The sequence below is a fragment of the Ictidomys tridecemlineatus genome, unplaced genomic scaffold (assembly GCF_052094955.1).
Source record: "Ictidomys tridecemlineatus isolate mIctTri1 unplaced genomic scaffold, mIctTri1.hap1 Scaffold_1112, whole genome shotgun sequence".
Lineage (NCBI taxonomy): Eukaryota > Metazoa > Chordata > Mammalia > Rodentia > Sciuridae > Ictidomys > Ictidomys tridecemlineatus.
Genome location: NW_027521043.1, coordinates 68,255 through 86,116, shown reverse-complemented (window position 1 = coordinate 86,116; position 17,862 = coordinate 68,255). Strand labels below are relative to the sequence as shown.

The 17,862-nt window shown below is 40.4% G+C and overlaps 1 protein-coding gene across 1 annotated transcript in view; it reads right to left on the bottom strand.

The window, feature by feature from the left end:
- Window positions 1-12,462: 12,462 nt before the first annotated feature.
- The window catches only part of LOC144372502 (TATA box-binding protein-associated factor RNA polymerase I subunit A-like), a 58,769-nt gene continuing 53,369 nt past the window's right edge, over window positions 12,463-17,862 (bottom strand). The window contains exon 9 of the mRNA XM_078035849.1: window positions 12,463-15,383. The gene's annotated coding sequence lies outside the window, so the exon portion shown is untranslated. The remainder of the gene's footprint in view (window positions 15,384-17,862) is intronic.

Genomic DNA, 17,862 nt, shown 5'->3' with positions numbered 1-17,862 from the left:
GAGTGTAAGTGACTCAAGTATTTAGAAACGCTATCAACTCAGTCACATTATATGTGACTGCTATTACCAACGCTATAATTGGGATCTTAAATGTCCCCCAAAGGTCCCCAAAGCAGTCCAGGGATTGGTCCCTGAAGTGGCACTATTGGGAGGTGACAGAACCCTGAAGAGGTGGGGCCTATAGAGAGGTCTTTAGGTCTCTAGGGGTGTGGCTCCAAAGGAGATTGGGGGACCTCAGCGCTCGTGAGCAGTTTTGTTGCCCCAAGTGCTTCCTCCATGAAGTGTTGCCTCCTCTCTACCCCAGAGCAATAGAACCATCCAATCAGGGACTAGAACCTCCCCAAACTGTAAGCCACAATAAACTTTTTTCCTTATAAATCGGTTATCTCAGGCATTTTCATTATAGTAACAGAAAGCTGTCTAACACAATCAATGTGCAGCTCATCTCACCATGAACTGTATAGAGCCCAGCCTAAGACAATTTCTTCACTTAAATCTGCAAGGGGAGCATTTTGTTCCTGATATGCTGGTGACTTTCTGGGTTTAATGTCTTACCTCATGCTTCTCTGATCCTCACTGTGTATATTTCGAACCACTGTCTTCACCCTAAACTTTGGCTCCAACAAGTTTGAGAGTTCATTACTCTCTTCTCTCTTATTTTCATCTGTTTTAAGTTTTTTTTTCATACCAAAAAAAAATTTTTAAAAATATTTTTACATGAAATAAAATAAAATAATGTAATAATCCTGGAACTGTCTCTCCTTTCTAATGCATGTATCATCTGGTTTTAGAATGTTTTTTCAATGATTTGGATCTCCTATTTATTGTTATTACAAGTCATTATTCAATAAATCTATTATGATACTTCATTGTAATGCTTCTTTGCTTGGATTTGCCGTTTAATCATTCAATATTTATTTACTTGAGAATAACATGTCTAGAGAATTTGTTGGCCTTAGTAATGATATTAATACACTATCTTTAGTGTACGTCCCAAAAATGCAGACTGATAAATCTAGACATGTGTAATTGTTATAGATCACCCTTGCTGTCTCAGATAGTGATGTCATATGCATTTGGGGGGGGGGGCTGAGGGTCTCTATCCACAAGGCCCCCATTGTTTATTGTGCTGCTGTGTCAAAGAGTATTTTCAGACTCCCTTCTCTTTTTCTTGTGCCTCTGTAACATGTGGAGCAGTAATGAACATTTAGGGTTCAGAATAATAGCATGGACAACTGATAGGACCATATCATATTAACTCTAAAGCATCCCTTAGAGATTTTCTAGGCCAGTTCCTCATTTTGGTGATAATGGAAACTGAGGCTCAGAAAGTGACTGGACTTGTCCCAAGTCCCATCAGCTATCAAACCACTCAGACTATCTCTTCCTACTCACAGGCTCCCTTCATAGTGAGCAGCAGTGATCAAAGAGAGTGTGACAAAGATGGGGCGTCAAGTACCGTGGGGGTCAGGTGAGCATGGAAGAAGAGATTACAGAAAGTACAAATCGCAACTGGCCTGACTTGAGGCAATTTCTTAGCCAGTGGTTCTCACCACAGTGTGCACCACCAACCTGCTTGGAGAAGCTGTTAAATCACACATGGTTGGGACATGTATGCAGTTTCTTATTCAGGGATTGGGGGAGCCTGAGAATTTGCATTCCTCACAATGGGACCATTCTTTGAAAACCAGAATAGGTCACATACAACAAAAATCTTGTCTCTTATTCCCTATAATTATCATCGTTGTTGTTGTTATTGTTGTTGTTGTTATTATTATTATTTTGGTACTAAGGATTGAAATCAGGGGTACTCGACCACTGAGCCACATCCTCAGCCCTATTTTGAATTTTATTTAGAGACAGGGTCTCACTGAGTTGCTTAGCACCTCGCTTTATCTGAGGGTGGCTCTGAACTCACAATCCTCCTGCCTCAGCCTCCCAAGCCACTGGGATTACAGGCAGAGGCCCCCATGCCTGGCTCTCAATTATTATTATTGCTGTTGTTAGTAATTGTTATTATTCTGAAGACTAATGTCTTTCTCAATACTTCTCCTTGCCTACTAGAAAGGTGGTTCATATTGGCATCTACTCACTAGGGTTGTCTCCCTCTTGGTCCTCCTTTTCACTGTTACCCTTCTTCATCTCATTACTTATAAACAGAGTCCTGTTGGAATAGCACAGAGGAGCCACCATGCCAGGGTGGTCACTTTGCATCCTCATGCACAGTTGATAATTAGGATCTCATAGGGGGTCGGTGGTGAAGTGGTGGGAGAGGTATAGGATTTCTAATTCTTGGTTATGAAGGGTCATAGGATGACTTCCTACTCTTGATAAAAGATTTCTTTTGAAGAAATCCTCTAGTTGTGACTCAGTGTCAAAGGACATTCAAAGAGCAATGCAACCTAGAGACATAGCTTACTCAAGTTGTTAGGACACTGATGGAGAACCCAATACATAGTGAGCATCCCTAATCTAAAACTACCCAATCCAAAATACTCCAAAATCTGAACTGTTTTGAGCATCAACTGATATGACCTTAAAAGACTGAAATGTCACATCTGACCTCCTGTGACGAACCAGTCAAAATGCAGGTTTATTAAAAAGATTACCTTTGGATTATGTATATAAGGTATATAAATTTAGTGAATAGTGTTGGAGTTCTATCCCCAACTAAACTCATTGTATACATATAAAATTCCAGAATCTGGAAAAATCTGAAATCTGAAACACTTTTAATTCTAAGTACTTTGGGTAAGGGCTCTTCCACCTATGTTAAGACTTGTTTCCTTGGTGATAACTTCCAGTCCTCTTTTCCTTATAATAATGATCCATGTAGATATGTTTCCCCTACCTAAAAAAGACCAAGAAAGCCCAGACTGAACATAAGAGGCATGTGGCCATCTATGTTATGTATAAAGTAATGCATGAAGGACTTAATCATGTATTTCAATCTAAGCAAGCACTTTATGACATCTATTCATAGGAAATACAATGGAGATACTCCGAAGTTGTGAAAGGATCTTTCTTTGTCCCATTGCTAAAAAAATCATTGAAAAAAAACATTCAGAATCAAACAGATAGAAACAAATTCAATCTCCTGGGGAGAAAACATAACTGCATTCAAAGGCACTGATAAGAAAAATGTTTCAAAAACTATAACTACTTAAGGCTCATAATACCTGGGTAATCTGATTCCTCTACAGCTCCGTGACTTCTAAATGTTCCTTATTGATTAATGATGTGTGTGTGTGTGTGTGTGTGTGTGTGTGTCCCTCACTTATACAGTTTTGCCAACTCTGTTTTCATCTAATCCAGTGAATTTACCAAGGCTTCACAGTTGTAGAGTGCATAAGAAAACGAGGACACAGTAAATTCTGTCCCACTGAGGGGGTCTGAAACAGAGGATACCCAGTGACAGACAGCCCGAGGGGTGACTCAACACAGCTCCACTCCTCCCCCCTTTCTCCCTAGCCAATGCTACTACCTTGTGTCACATCATATCAGTCTGTCCTTTCCAGTCTCTAATTCTTTCCAGCTGGGAACCAATCAAATCGTTGACACCCCTTCGTGTGTCTTACAGCACTATCTAGGGATTCATTATTTAACAAGCCAGTTGACCTGTGTGTGAGCATGGGCGCACGCGCACACACACCCAGAGAATAAAGTTCCTCTTGTGCCATTGGTATGATGTCAGAGGCCGTTTCTCACTCCCTTCTACAAAGCTTTCCTTCTTCTGATGCAGCAATTAGTCGACTATTAATAAAAAAACATTAGGTTATGCTTATTTATTTTTAAAGAATGACATCATTCCCCGGCCTTAATGCCTAGCAATGGAGCAATTCACAGGTCTTTTCCATTTATGACGTCATGGCAGCTGATTGAACTTGGCAATTACCTTGCTGTTTTCACAACAGTGTGACCAAGGTGCTGAAAGGGGGTTAGTTTCAAGGGGCTGAATAAACATGTGTATCGATGTGTCCTCTTATTTTGTTAAGTGAGTTTGTAACCAGTAAAAAATACCTACAGACACCTCAGTTCAGAGTAAGGGTAGCCTCATTTTCTTCTAGACCAAAGCTATGACTCTCAGTCTGAAAGGTTAGAATACATTTACGTCAATCGCCAAGCCATCAGAGTTGGTGGCCATCAGAGACCATCAGAAAACTAAAAATCTGCTAACTTAAAAATTAGCTACAAACCTCCAGGGTCTAAGTTGAACCCTTATAGCCGCTGCCAGCTTCAACAACCTCCCAGATGCATCGAATTTTGAAAAGAAAAAGGACTTTGAGTTTCAAACGTAGACACAGGGGAATTGAACCCTAAAGTACTGAGAAAGCTTGATTAATTCTGCACAGTTAGCAAGTGGCAGGCGGGTCTTATTTCCACTATGTGATAATGTCCCCCTCTTAAACAGGCTGCCTCTCTGGACTAATCCAGACACTCCTTTCACAAGGAGAACTTGTGATTTTTACCTGAATTAATCTGGCATTTTGTATTTACTTAAAAAAAAAAAAGAATAACTGTCGCATTGCTGGACCAAATAAGTCATAAGGATACTTTTCATGTTGAATAACTCTACACTGTAATTCAAGGGTCAATGGCAAAACCACTGTGGGCAGCAAACCTATGGAAAGGAGAGCATGTCACCTCCCCCCTTCCTAAAAGATTCCACATCTTAAAGACATAGATTAGTCTTCACTAAAAGAATCATTTCCACCCCCTGGTTTTCATTATGGTTGAGTGCAGAGCAGTGGCTTTATCAATAAAGGATAGGATTATATCCGTCATTACGCAGGTAATCAGATCTATTGTGCTCCTTGATTAAACTGCCAAAGGTCTAACTAATTGAGTATAAGGACATGGCCTTTGACCAAAGCCAGTCAAGGGAGACTTCCGAACTGCAAGAGGGGGCGAAGTTTTTTGGGTGTCATGGTTTCAGAAGTCTCAGTCCACGGATGCCGATTCCATGGCTCTGGGCCCAAGGTGAGGCAGCACATTGTGCGTGGAGGGAGACTACTCAGGTAGCATAGAGAGAGGGAGAGAGAGAGAAAGGGGCTACAGGGCAGATGTACCCTTCCAGGGCCCATAGCCAGTATCCCACTTCCTCCAGCCACACCCCACCTGCCTACAGTTACCACCTAGTCCATTCAAAATAGAATGGACTAATTAGGCTACAGCTCTCACAGTCTAATCATTTCACCTCTGAACATTGCTGAATTAACACAGGAACTTTAGGGTGACATCCAAACACATGACCAGAGTTCTTTGTCATTCCCTCTATCTATACACTTTGTCCTGTGACATTGCTGTTACCCTGACACTTAACTGTGTTGTGTTTGGGCCCAAAGATGGAGGCCTAAGCCATGTATATATACTTCTGAGTGTATACACCAAGAAACTTTGTGCATTTCCTATTTGTTTTTGTTGTTGTTGTTGTTTTGTTTTTGTGACTTTGTCATCAGCATGAAGTGAATATGTCCAGGCCTGAGTAACTGGCCAAGGACAAAGTCAAAAGACTTGTGCACATGTCCAGGTAGTTGAGACCTACCTGACTCGACCAGTCTCCACCAACCCACAGATTTCTGAGAATAAACTATTATAGTTTGAGGCACTGAGTTTTGAGAAATTTTGTTATACGGCATTATCTTGGCCAGAGTTAACTGATAGAAAAAAAGATAGTCCAGAGAGTCAGGGGAAGGAAATGTAATTACTTTTGGCTTACCAATGGCTGCATTCTAGAGTTCTCTTTCAAAGTATTATTAGTTTTTATACAATGCGTACTTTCTTCTTTACCTCACTTTTAAAATGCAAAGTCCTCTGGGAATTAGTTGGAATTGCAAATTTTTAAAAAATTTATTGACTTATTTTTCCACATTTTTGGTTGGTGGTTTTGTGCACAATCATGGGATTTGTTGTTACCTATTTGTACATGCACAAAAAATAACAACATAATTTGGCCAGTGGAAATGCAAATTATGAGGCCCAATCCTTGGTTTTCTAAATTTGACACTCAGTAGGGGCCCAGAAATCTGTTTTAACATGACTTCTGTAAGATTCTATTGCCGACTAAAGATTTGAAAGTATTGCTCCCCAAACAATAAAATTAACGAATGGGCATTTATAAGACAGAATTACCAAAGTTCAACATTTCCCTGCCCCAGGCTGTGATTAGATTCCTCTGGGATAAGGCCTAGTACCCAACATTTCAAAATCTCTCCAGGTATTTCTAATATGAAACCAACATTGAAGACCGGTGCAAGATAGATGATTTAATCTAGAAAATAGAATACTTCGATTGATCTGAAATTGGTTGTAGAAATAGCTTGGAAATTATGAAAATTATTATTTTTATTATTCAAAAAAATTTGAAAAAACACAAATCAACATGAAATCTTGTTAATTGAATCCAACTGTTTTATATCTGTAGTCATCCTCCAAGACTTTGTTCATTCCTTGTAACACTATTAATTTAACCCTCTATCTTACCGTGTGCTATTATCACAGTCTACAATAATTTCCTCCTATTTGTCGTCTTGTCAACTCTTACGTATCCTTCAAAACCCTTTTCTGTCCATTCTAAGTTATCATTTTCTTCTTTGTTTTTACCAATTTTTAACTTTGTGAGAGTTCTTGTATCAATAATTGCAGTCACATTCCCATATATGTGTCTCTTATTAGACCATGAGCACCTTAATATCAGGGCCCATTTGTCATTCATTTCTTTATCTTCAGAATCACATTGTACCTGACTCACAGAAGAAGCTCTTTGAGTGTATACTTAATAAAATGAATTAATTATATGGCTTCCGCTTATGGGTGTCCTAGTCAGTTGTCCATTGGTATGACCAAATACCTGAGAAAAATCAACTTAAAAGGAGGAAAGGTTTCTTTGGGCTCACTGTTTTAAAGATTTCAGTCCATGGTTTGTTTGCTGTATGACTTCTGCACTTGTGGTGAGGCAGAACATCATGTCAGGTGGTACACAGGAGCAAAGGTGCTTACCTCATGGTGACCAGGAAGTGAAATAGAGAGACAGGAAGGGGCAGGGTAGGGGTCCAATAGCTCCTTCAGGGCTACACCCCCCCCAATGTTATTCCACTAGGCTCCACCTCTTCAAGCATGCACCATCTAACAGTGTCACCAAAGTCTGGAAACCAAACCTTTAACACATGACCTTTGGGGACACTTCGCATCTAAACTGCAGCCATGGGCCACCTCTTCATTCCTACAAATTTTTATTATAAATTCTTCCTTTGAATATACTTCATGTACCAAGGTACCTCATTCAAAGTAGCCCTCTTTAAGGTTTTCTTTTCAGCATTTCCTCATCCTTGGTACTTCTTTCCCATGGACCACTTCCCAACACTCTTGTGTCCTACAGATAGATTCCTCTCGATCCTGCCCTTCCCTCGAAAGATCCAGAACTATCTTTCCAATTGCCTGCTGGAGTAAATAGATGATTTGCTGAGACTCAACACTCACCTAGCTAAAATGAACCTGTTGCCATCCCTACAGCCGTAACTCTTCCTGTCTGATTTTCAAGGCACCAATTCGAATCAATACCCCTTAGTCAGTGGTTCTAGAAACCTGATCCTCAGCAATAGCACAGTCACCACCTTCCGTTGGATCCCTATTGGCATAGCATTTCATCTCTTGCTCTCCCTGTGTTCTTTGCCACCACTTCGTTCAAGCCACCCACCCTTGCAGCAGGATCCTGATAGATCCCCAGGCTTCCTGTCTTCTGCCGTCCATCCATATTACCTCCCTGTCACCAGGTCTTCTTGAAAGAAAAGAGCTAATACATTGATTCCTTTGCTCAAAGCCTCCTGAGCTCGTACCTAGGTGCTCCTCCTTTGGCGGGTGGAGTGGATGTTTTCTGTGAGCTTGTGCAAACGGACTGACACTTGACCCTGGTCAGCCAGACTGGCTTTGTTTGAGAGACCCTCACTTGTCTTTGCTGGGGTTGCCCCATTTCATCTTTGGTCTCGAGCTCTGGGCCCCTGAATTTTTTTTTTTCAGGAGGTGCCAGAGCATGGCCAGCAACACCTAAGGAAGGTCATCTTTTTGACACCGTGAGCCTTGCCAGCTCCTTAAGGGCAAAGGTCAAATCTTTTGTTCAGTTAACTTCTCAGATGTGCTTTAGTACAGATCTGGGTAACAGGAGCCTCCTGGGGTGATCCTGCTGAAGGAGTGGGTGCAAGAAAGAGAAATAAACAGTGGAGATGCCTGGGTCAAAGCTTCAGAGCTTAGCAGCTCTCCGAGCCTGCTGGAGCCATAGCCAGGTTTTTTTTCCCCCAGAAGTGCCTGGGCTGTAATTGATGGATGCATTTTTGCATCTGAGCTTCTAACCAGAGGGCCTCTCCTCACCTTGAGGAATGTGGGACTGAAGGCTCAAAGTGCTCTGGGAAGCCAGAGGGTTTCACAGTAGTGCAACATCAGTGTTCTGTTTACTGAATGGTGGGGCTTTCCCTTCCCATGAGAATCACCTCTGAACCTGAATGGGCTGTGCCAGTGGAAGGCTCCTTGATGTTCATACTCCATATTTCCGGCCAGTGGAGCATCCGATTACCAAAGGGGAGCAGGCTCGGCTTGGCTCCCTCCTCACTCTTTATTGCTCATGATTTTCTTATGTTTTGGATCTGTTTTCTAGTCCTCCCCCCCCACCAGCTCACCCCCAGTCTCTGCTCAGCCCAGCCTCTGCTCAGCCCAGCTATAAAAATGGAGATCCTTTCATCTCTTCACCAGAAACAGGCCTCCCTGTTCCCTTGATCATTTGGCTAACTCGTCTCTGAACTCAGTCCAAACTGTCTGTCTACTCGGGATTCCTCGTCTCCCCAACCCAGATCTGTCTCCCAGGTGTGGCGGATGATTAGTACCAGGGAAGGAGTTATGTACACTGTGATTAGCACAGTAATAACAGTGATGTTAATAATGAGAAGAAGCCAGTGCTGACAGTGCACCTTGGTTATGGCAGACAGAGAGGACACTCGCCCAGCCCAGGATGCTGTGATCTTTCATTCTTCTTGTTGTAACCCTCATTGTTTCTTCGCTCCATCTCTCATATTACAACAGTAACACGTGTTCTTCATGGAGCATTTGAAAAATCAGGAACACATAAATCGATCATTATAAATTAATCATACCCCGGCCATGCAGAGATGACCACCATTGTCTTTTTGTGTGGTGGTAGCAGAGGGCGGTGCTGGGAATTGAACCCAGGGTCTCGTGTACTCTAGGCAAGTGTTCTACCACTGTTTTTTTTAAAGATATATTTATACACATAATCTTAGGCTCATGTATCTAACTACATTGGTTATAGATGGGTTTCATGCCATATATTTAATTTTGTATCTTCGTTTTTCCCCTTAATATGTGGGCACAAGGACATTTTTCCATCAATAATAATGTTCCGATAGTATATTTTTTAGTAGCTATATGAAATATATACTCAGTGATGCATGGGGCCATTTCTCAACAGGTAGATCTGTCGGTTTTCTCTGAGCTCTGTTGTTATGAAAATACCCTGGGGAGGAAGCCAGTTACAGAGTAAGTGCAGGTGACCCACAGAAATAACCATCCACCCAGAAAAGAGCTGATGGACACTTGCTTCCCACACACTCAATTTCCACCACTAGGAAAAAGAGGGGTAGGTGAACAGATGGGGAATTGCTATTTATGTGAACAGAGAAATGGACTGATCTTCCTGTGTCCAGAGTTTAACTCATTAGCCACTAAACAGAGGTGAACTAGAGACAGGGCAAGAGAAGAGGGACAACCAGAGCAATCTTACCCATCTTGCTTTAGGAAGGCAAGAGAAGACTTGCCCATATCTGAAAGCTTTAGTGGGAGTTACTATCCCAGCAACAAACAACCCAAGACCCACTCTGAGATAAACCACTGTGGGAAAACTATTTTCGTGGAGACAAAATAGTCTTTGGAGTGTGGGGAATGTAATAGATCAAAACTCCCTCAAGGTAAACAATTAATGTTTCTCTTGACTTTCTTTTCAGAGCTGAAGAGAAAGATCCAATCCTTTCCAAGAGATTGGAATGGAGATGCAACTTAAAGGGACCCGAGGAATCTTATCAGGGCATTGAAAATGTTCCCAAACTGATTTCTGGTGATGGTTGGCACCTCTTAGTAAATTAGACACTGAATTACACAAATGAAAATGAGTGAATGTCATGGTCTATAAAATACCCTCCTAATAAAGCTATTTAGGGAATTAAGCACATCAAACTAAAAATAAAGTCTAGTGTGAAACACAGAAAAGAGACGCTTTTTAAGTGTTGAGTAGGTGTACATTGAGCAACCCAGGAAGGACTCACAGAAAGCAAGAGGACAGGATGCCTGGTGGGTACCACCCCATGAGGCACCAGACTTGGGAGGCTACACCAAAGCTAATTGAATGTAGCAGAATTGCTCTAAGACATACATTTTTCTGGACTTTTTCTTTCTTTTTTTTTCTGACAAATGGCTTTTCACTTCCCAATTTTGTTCAGTCGTTATTATATCTTTAGGTTTAAAAAAAATGGCTATCTGGAATGAGGACAGGCTTTGACCTTCTCTGGCTCTATGACTTTGAATGAGTCATTCACCTTCCTGGGACATGAATGTCATGCAGATAAATGAAGGATATCTACCGGCTCTCCAGCCTTGTTGAGTTTTAACGTTTCTCTTAATTCCATGATTCATTCTCTATAAGTGGTTAAAAATGAATTTTACAGCAAATTCCATAGCCCTTTTTAATGCTCTAGAATGAAGATATATCATATTATACAAATGAGAACCACCCTAAGTGATTCAGAGGTATGCTATTATGGTATATGGGATTAAATGAAGTAGTAGACCTGAAAGGAATCTGGTAAAAAACATCCAAAACCCTGTGGGGATGTAAAATATTAGCACAGAGAATTATCTCAACTTCCTCCCCAAATCTACCTTCATTACTCTTCCAAAACTATGCCTCCTAATCTTGGAGATATGGTTGTCATTTGTCAGACTCCGATGGATTGGGTTGTGAATTTGACTGTTTGACCTGTTTTGTTTTGCTGGTACTAGGGAGAGAACCGAGGGCCGCACCCATGTAAGGCAGCACTCTATAAGTGAGCCACTGAGCCATGTCCCCAACCTTTTTTTATTGTGTTTTGCGACCGAGTCTCATTAAATTTCCCAGGCAGGCCTTGAACTTGTGATCCTCCTGCCTCAGTCTTACTGGTCATTTGTGCCTGGTTTTTAAAACAAAAATTCTGTTGAAATACAGAAATATTAATAGTAATACCCTTACTGCAAAATTGAAGAAAAAAACTACAAACTGACGGATCCTAACTAGGTTCCTAAAAGGCCAATAATGCTAGAAAAGGGCAGGAGAGACAGGGATCTTGCAATGCTCAGGTTGTGTTGACCTTCTCTTGACCTGTATCATGAGGCCAAAATGCTTTGTGTTTTGGCAATGGCAAGAGAAATAAGACCCCAGGCATGTCCTATGTCATTCTTTTTTTTTTTTTTTTTAGAGAGAGAATTTTAATATTTATTTTTTTAGTTTTCAGCGGACACAACATCTTTGTTTTGTATGTGATGCTGAGGATCGAACCTGGGCCACACGCATGCCAGACGAGCACGCTACCGCTTGAGCCACATCCCCAACCCTCCTATGTCATTCTTTACAAGACATTTCTAAAGCAGAAATATGGTTGATCTACTTGGTGTTTCACACACCCACAGTGTAGCCATCTCATCGAGTAAAATCTAGGAGAGAGAGAAATGGGTGTTAGTAAAAGCTGGGAATGGGTCACATAGTTCAAAATGACATGTGAAGGGTTGCCCATTGGAGCTATGCAGATACATGTAAATATGTTAGATTTTCATGCCATTCCGTAATATCAACTTGACTTATTCTCTTATCAAGTGGCCAGTTGCCAAATTGGCACTTTGCTCAGAATAAAGATTATAAAATCTTTTTTTTAACTTGATGAGTGCAGTATTTGTATTTGCACATTGAGGCTCAACATCTTGCCGTAAGAGACTTTCTGGCTTCATTCCCACAATCTTTCCCTGGCAGAGCGCTCTTGTGACTGGGCAGGACGAGAATATGTATGAAAGGTTAAGCTTACAATACAGGGCTTTAGTTCCAGGTAGGGTAGGGTTACTTTGGAGGGCAGGTGAGTTTGAGAGGTGAAAAATGAACTAAATACCTCTCTTCTCCCATCTTGCTCTCCTATACCTTCCCTTGTGGTTTGAATGGAGATGTGTTCCAGATTCCAAAGGATTAAATGTCACAGTTGCTTCAACACATGGTGCACTCAGTCACACATTGCTTGGTTCACACTATAACCTACACATGGCTTTATTCATTCATCTATTCATTCATTCATTATTTCATTCATTTGTTATTTCCTCCCATATTTTCTGGGCACTAAGGCTTTACACACACTTATTGACTACCCACGCATGTGCAGAGGTCTATTTGGTTCTGATGCTACAAAAATGAATAAAATGTCGTCACTTCTTCCAAGGTACTCACCAAGGAGAGACAGAAATAGAAAATCTAAAGTTGCAACTCAGGTGATAAGAGAGATCACCAACATGACAGGTGTAATATGAGGCAAAAAGAATTTTTTTTTTTGACCATCAAATAATCACTTTGGTTCTGAAGGCACATGGTTTGTTTTCCTCACAAATAAAACAAAAATTGACTTTAGAAGGAAAATGCACTTCTGAAGAGTTATAAACTACGGTTTATGAAGGGATTCACTCTTCCAGAGACTCTCATTTGGAAGTTCGGAAGGTTGTCCAGATGATTCGGTCACCAGGGTGTGGAGGATGGAAGGCCAGCAGACCTCAGGTGGTATCTGTACTTCTAAGGGACTGAGATCAAAAAGGTATCTTGCTAGCAGAACTTGGATCCTTCCATCCATACTCAGTTTGACTTGCCACTCTGAAGGCAAGAATCTCACAATACTAGCAAAAAAGAAATGAAATCTATGTTTCTTTGTGACTTTCTTGTCTGTCAATTTTTGTGGAGAGAGCGTCCTAAAAATCTCAGGAAAAGTTTCTAGATAGGAAACTTATTTTTTTTCTTTAAAAGACCATTGACATTTTTCTTCTGAACACATGACAATGGCTTCATTCATCCTGTTCATTCAATTTATAAACACTTTTCGAGGAACTCATATGTGTTAGTACTGTGCTCAAACCTTGGATACACATTTCAGCATCCTGGATGGTGCAGAAAGAGGGTTGTATTTCCCGTACCTTTGTCTAGGATTCTATTTCCTGTGTTTCCATCCCCCTTTTCCACTACATTTTTCTGTTTACATTATTGTCATCTGAGCATACTTGGGGCTCACCAAGCCCTTGGTCATTGATTTAGTCTCTCTGCTCTAATTACATCCATCACTAATCATTCTGCCTTCAGTGAGTTCCATGCAGGGCTCTCAATAATTTAGGGACTTAGGTTGCTCTAAAAGCAGCTCAGGAGATTTAAATCAGGCACCCAATTGTGTAGACACAGAATGTCCTGAAAATTGACAAAATATTTATACTTTCAGGCCTGACTTTTCCCGGATCCCGAGGGAGGTCAAGATGTTTAGGAGGATTGGGGAAGAGCTGACAGAAAGTGAAGTTTTTCCTTCTCTTCTGACACTTGGGTATAAGGTTGAGAGGACAGCCACAGAGTGCCATATTGCATTCATGTCCTTAATCTTTCCTGGAATCACTGAGGGTCAGAAGACTCAGTGAGTGGCTATCTTGGGGTTTCCCTAAGATGAGACCCTGGTAGAGACTGGGCAAGAAGGTAGAAGATGATAGAAGCCCCTAGAAGGTGTCAGGTGTGGGGTATGAGAGATGCCCTCCCTCTCTCATGGGGTCCCATGCAGCGCTATATGAAGGTGACGAATCTACTTAGCATCATTGTCTTTTGTATCAGAAAGGCTGCTGCAGGCCACCTTGAGACACTGTTGCTGGCAATGAATTAAGGTCTTCCGTGGACCTAAACACGATGGTGATTATAGAGGCCTTGCCTCTCTACTCTCTAGCTCCACCATTCAAATGCAAACTGTGCTCAACTGTAAAATAATTGGAAGAAATTAGATGATGCTCTATTTGTTTTCTGTATATTGGAATCTCAAATGACTTCCATTTAAAAAAAAATAAATTTCTGCTTTTGTTTTGTGATCACTGTCTTTGCTAGTGCCCCAGGCATATGCTTGGGATGCTGGATGGATGGTTAGAATGGGATTGTTGTTGTTCCTGCTGCAGGGAAACCAAGTTATCTCTGAGGTCAGTAACTGAGGTCCAAGGTCCTGCCTTCTTCTCTGGGCCAGAGGCTGGCTTCTCCGAGCTCTCGGAGGTGGTGGGACTCCAGAGAAATGACTCACTGGAACAAAAAAAGCACTCAAGACCAAGAGAGATACCAGAATACACATCTGGTAATTTACGATGAATGACAGACCCTTGTCACAATGACTGGAAAACTCTTGAGTATGTGTGATCAGCACATTCTCTCCCTGTAAGCAAAACCAAATATAATCTGACTAACTCATCATCCAAGGGCTGCTTCCCCAATGTGGAGCCAGAGCTACAGAATTCCATGATCCGGTTGGTTCGAGTAGCTGTCTGATTTCCATGTACAGTGACAGGAAATGCCAGTCTATGCCTCCTACTTTCTCCTTTAGCTAAGTTTTGGGGTTTGACCACTTGTACTGCTGGGAAGTTTAGATATGTAAATGTATTTGAACAAATCATGAAGAGTTTTTCCTATTCTGTTTTTCCTCTTTGATTTTTTTTTTAAATCTGGGATTCAAGCCATCATGGATTCTTCTTCCAATGTAATTCTCACAGACAATTCTGTGCCCTCATTTCCCAATTCATATTTTACAGGGTGCATGCAAGGTAGTGAAGAAGAGGGAGTGATAACTTATTGTAATTCCAAAGAGAAGTTTCATTTACCCTCAAGGGCAGAATAGAAAATGGATCTACAATCGTATGCATGTGATGTTTGTGACAGATCTGGAAATTGAATCCAGACACGATTTGCCTCATGCATCCAACACGTGTTCACTGAGCACCTATTGCGTGACAGGTGTTACGCTAAGCTCAGAAGAACAGGACAGCAAGTTTTCTGCCTTCACGAATTTACATTCTAGGGCAGGGGACATGCAATAGAGAAATATACAGATCAATTACACTGTCAGATAGAGATGGAATTAACTTAAGATGATATGAAGGGGACCAAGTGCCAAGAGGTAATACTATTCAAGAAATTTCTCTTTGAGAAGGTGACATTTGAGTTGAGGCCTGAGTGATGAGAAGGAATTACCTGTTTCCAAGAGCCCAGAAAGAACATTCCAGTGCAAATGGAACCATCTGATGCAAAAATCCTGTAACTTCGAAAAACAGAAAGACAAAGGGGATGCGCTTTAGACTTGAAGAGCAATGGGAAATCCCTCCAGGGTTCTAAGCATGTGTGCAAGATCCCCTGATTGGTGACTGGAAGCCCACATTCTCACTGCTGCGTGGAGTATCAGTTGCAGAGAATTAAAAGTGGAAGCTGATTCAAATCTTGATTTCTGGCTTTGTGCTATTTTTCTCCCCATGATCTACTTTCTTCAGACTGTTTGATAGATCAACTCAGTTAAAAAGAAAACCAAAGTGTCAAACTGTGATTTGATTGACTAACTGCTTTCTTTTTTTGATGGGCTACTGTAGTAGAGTATCCTGCAAATTTGGTCTCGTTCTATCATGTCTTACTACTTGCTCTGAGTTGCTTATATTTATTGGGAAAAATAGACTAAGTTGAGACTGTTTAGTCCATCTGTTTCAGAATGGGTTTTCAAATTTGGCACCAAAGACCACTGAAGGAAGAGTCTCATCCTCAGGTTTTTTTTTTTTTTTAAGTACATGTTGTAACTTTTCTTTTTATTCCTGATTGTTCTGTCTTCCAAAATTATAATAGATGACAATCTTCTTTTATGTCTATTAGGAGTTCTGGACCACAAGATTTTCGACTAATTTGAGAGAGCCACCTCAAAAGTACCCCTAACAGTCACCATCCAAGAGATTTCTGCATCAAAAAAATAAAAGAAAGAAAGAAAGAAAGAAATCAAAGGTTGTACTTGATCGTCTAAGTAGATTCCCCTAAGAGCCCACAGACCTTGGATGGAGATTGTGAATATTCATTGACATGGAGGTTGGGATTTTAGCTCATTGGTGGAATGACTAGTATGCAGGAGGCCTTGGGATTAATCCCTGCCCCTGCAAAAAGAATTAAAAGCAAAAGACATTGACAACCACTCTCAGAAGAGTGTTCTCAGAAGAGTCTATTTCTTCAAGTCCTTCCAATATGATTCTAAACTCATATAAAGAAGGCCCAGGATCTATGCCATCTTTTGGAATATCAAAGATTCAGAGTAATTTTTATTAACCTATTTTCCCAGAGATGGTATTTCCCATGGTTTGACTCTTCAAGATTGATAATGAGGTTCTCCTAGGTTCAGACACTGATGTCTGTTCCTTGTAATGGTTTCCTTCTCTTAGGATTGTCCCACCTCTTTTTCTACCAATTTCCTGTACACAGTAGGGTGGCTTTTTAATGAGGTCATGGCTCGTGAGAACATTGCCTATACACACTCCTTTGAGGGTCTGCAGGAAGAGTGAGGGGACCAGAGCTACAGTAATCTAATCGGCCACTGGGGGAGAATAAATTACTGCTCTCTGTCATGTACATGACCTTCACCCCAGTTATATTTTTTAAATAATTACACGAAAGCATGTCAGTGGTGTCTGTGTGAGAGTTAAAACAGAATTTACAATTGTGCTCTGTTCACCCTTGGATGCAGCTCAGGATCTTGAGATAAATTTGCAGTTCAAATAACAAAGAGTCTGAAATTCTTCCAAAGCTGCTACTTCATTCAGAAAATATTCAAATGGTATCTGGAACTGGGTAGAACAACTATCTAGCTGGCCTGTTGACCAGTTAACTATGGTGATCTGATGCCAGATCTAGCATGAATAGAATACGTGTTTAGTATTATTGACAGTCAGTTTAGTATTATTTGCAGTCCCCCCAGTAGATCCCAGAGTTTGCATCAATTCACGCTTAATATAGATATGTGTATTGATTATTATTCTGGTCAAATGTGGACCCAGTCTCTGTGTTGATGGAGTTTGTTGGAGCTCTGGAGAGTAATTAATAAAGGAAGAGAGGGGTCAACATTCTATGTTCATTTTTTTAAGTTTAAAATTTATCTTTGTTTATGTTCTTAAGGCTTCTGAGATAAAGTTACAAAAAAATTATGTAACTTCATACCAAATTATATGCTGCTTATTTAGAGACAATTTATTTAGAGAAATAAACAGATCAATTACATGTAACCATTAATCATAAGAAAGCATGAATATTAGTATTAGATAAAAAGGACTTGAAGACAAGAGTACATTATCAGACAATTTAAAAATAATAAAAAGAAAATGGCAGAATGATCAATCAACAATACACAATTATAGTTGACAATTTTAATAATTTCCTCTCAATGATTGATAGAATAAGCAGATGATACCCAAATAAGAAATAGCATAAATTTGAACAGTACTATGATTTAACTTAATCTAACTGATATTTAGAAAATGAAATCCTACCAGAGTAGAATGCACATTCTTTTCTATTTGATATGAAACAGTAGAGATAAACCAACTATTGGGCCAAAATCTAGTTTTCATAAATATAAAAGTCCTGGATTACAAAGCACAGCATGTTTTTTGACTTCAATGGAATTAAATTAGATGACAAAACCAAAAAAGTAGCAAGCAAATCCCCCCAAATGTAGAAAAAAGCTACATACTCCCAAATAACCCATGAGTTTAAAA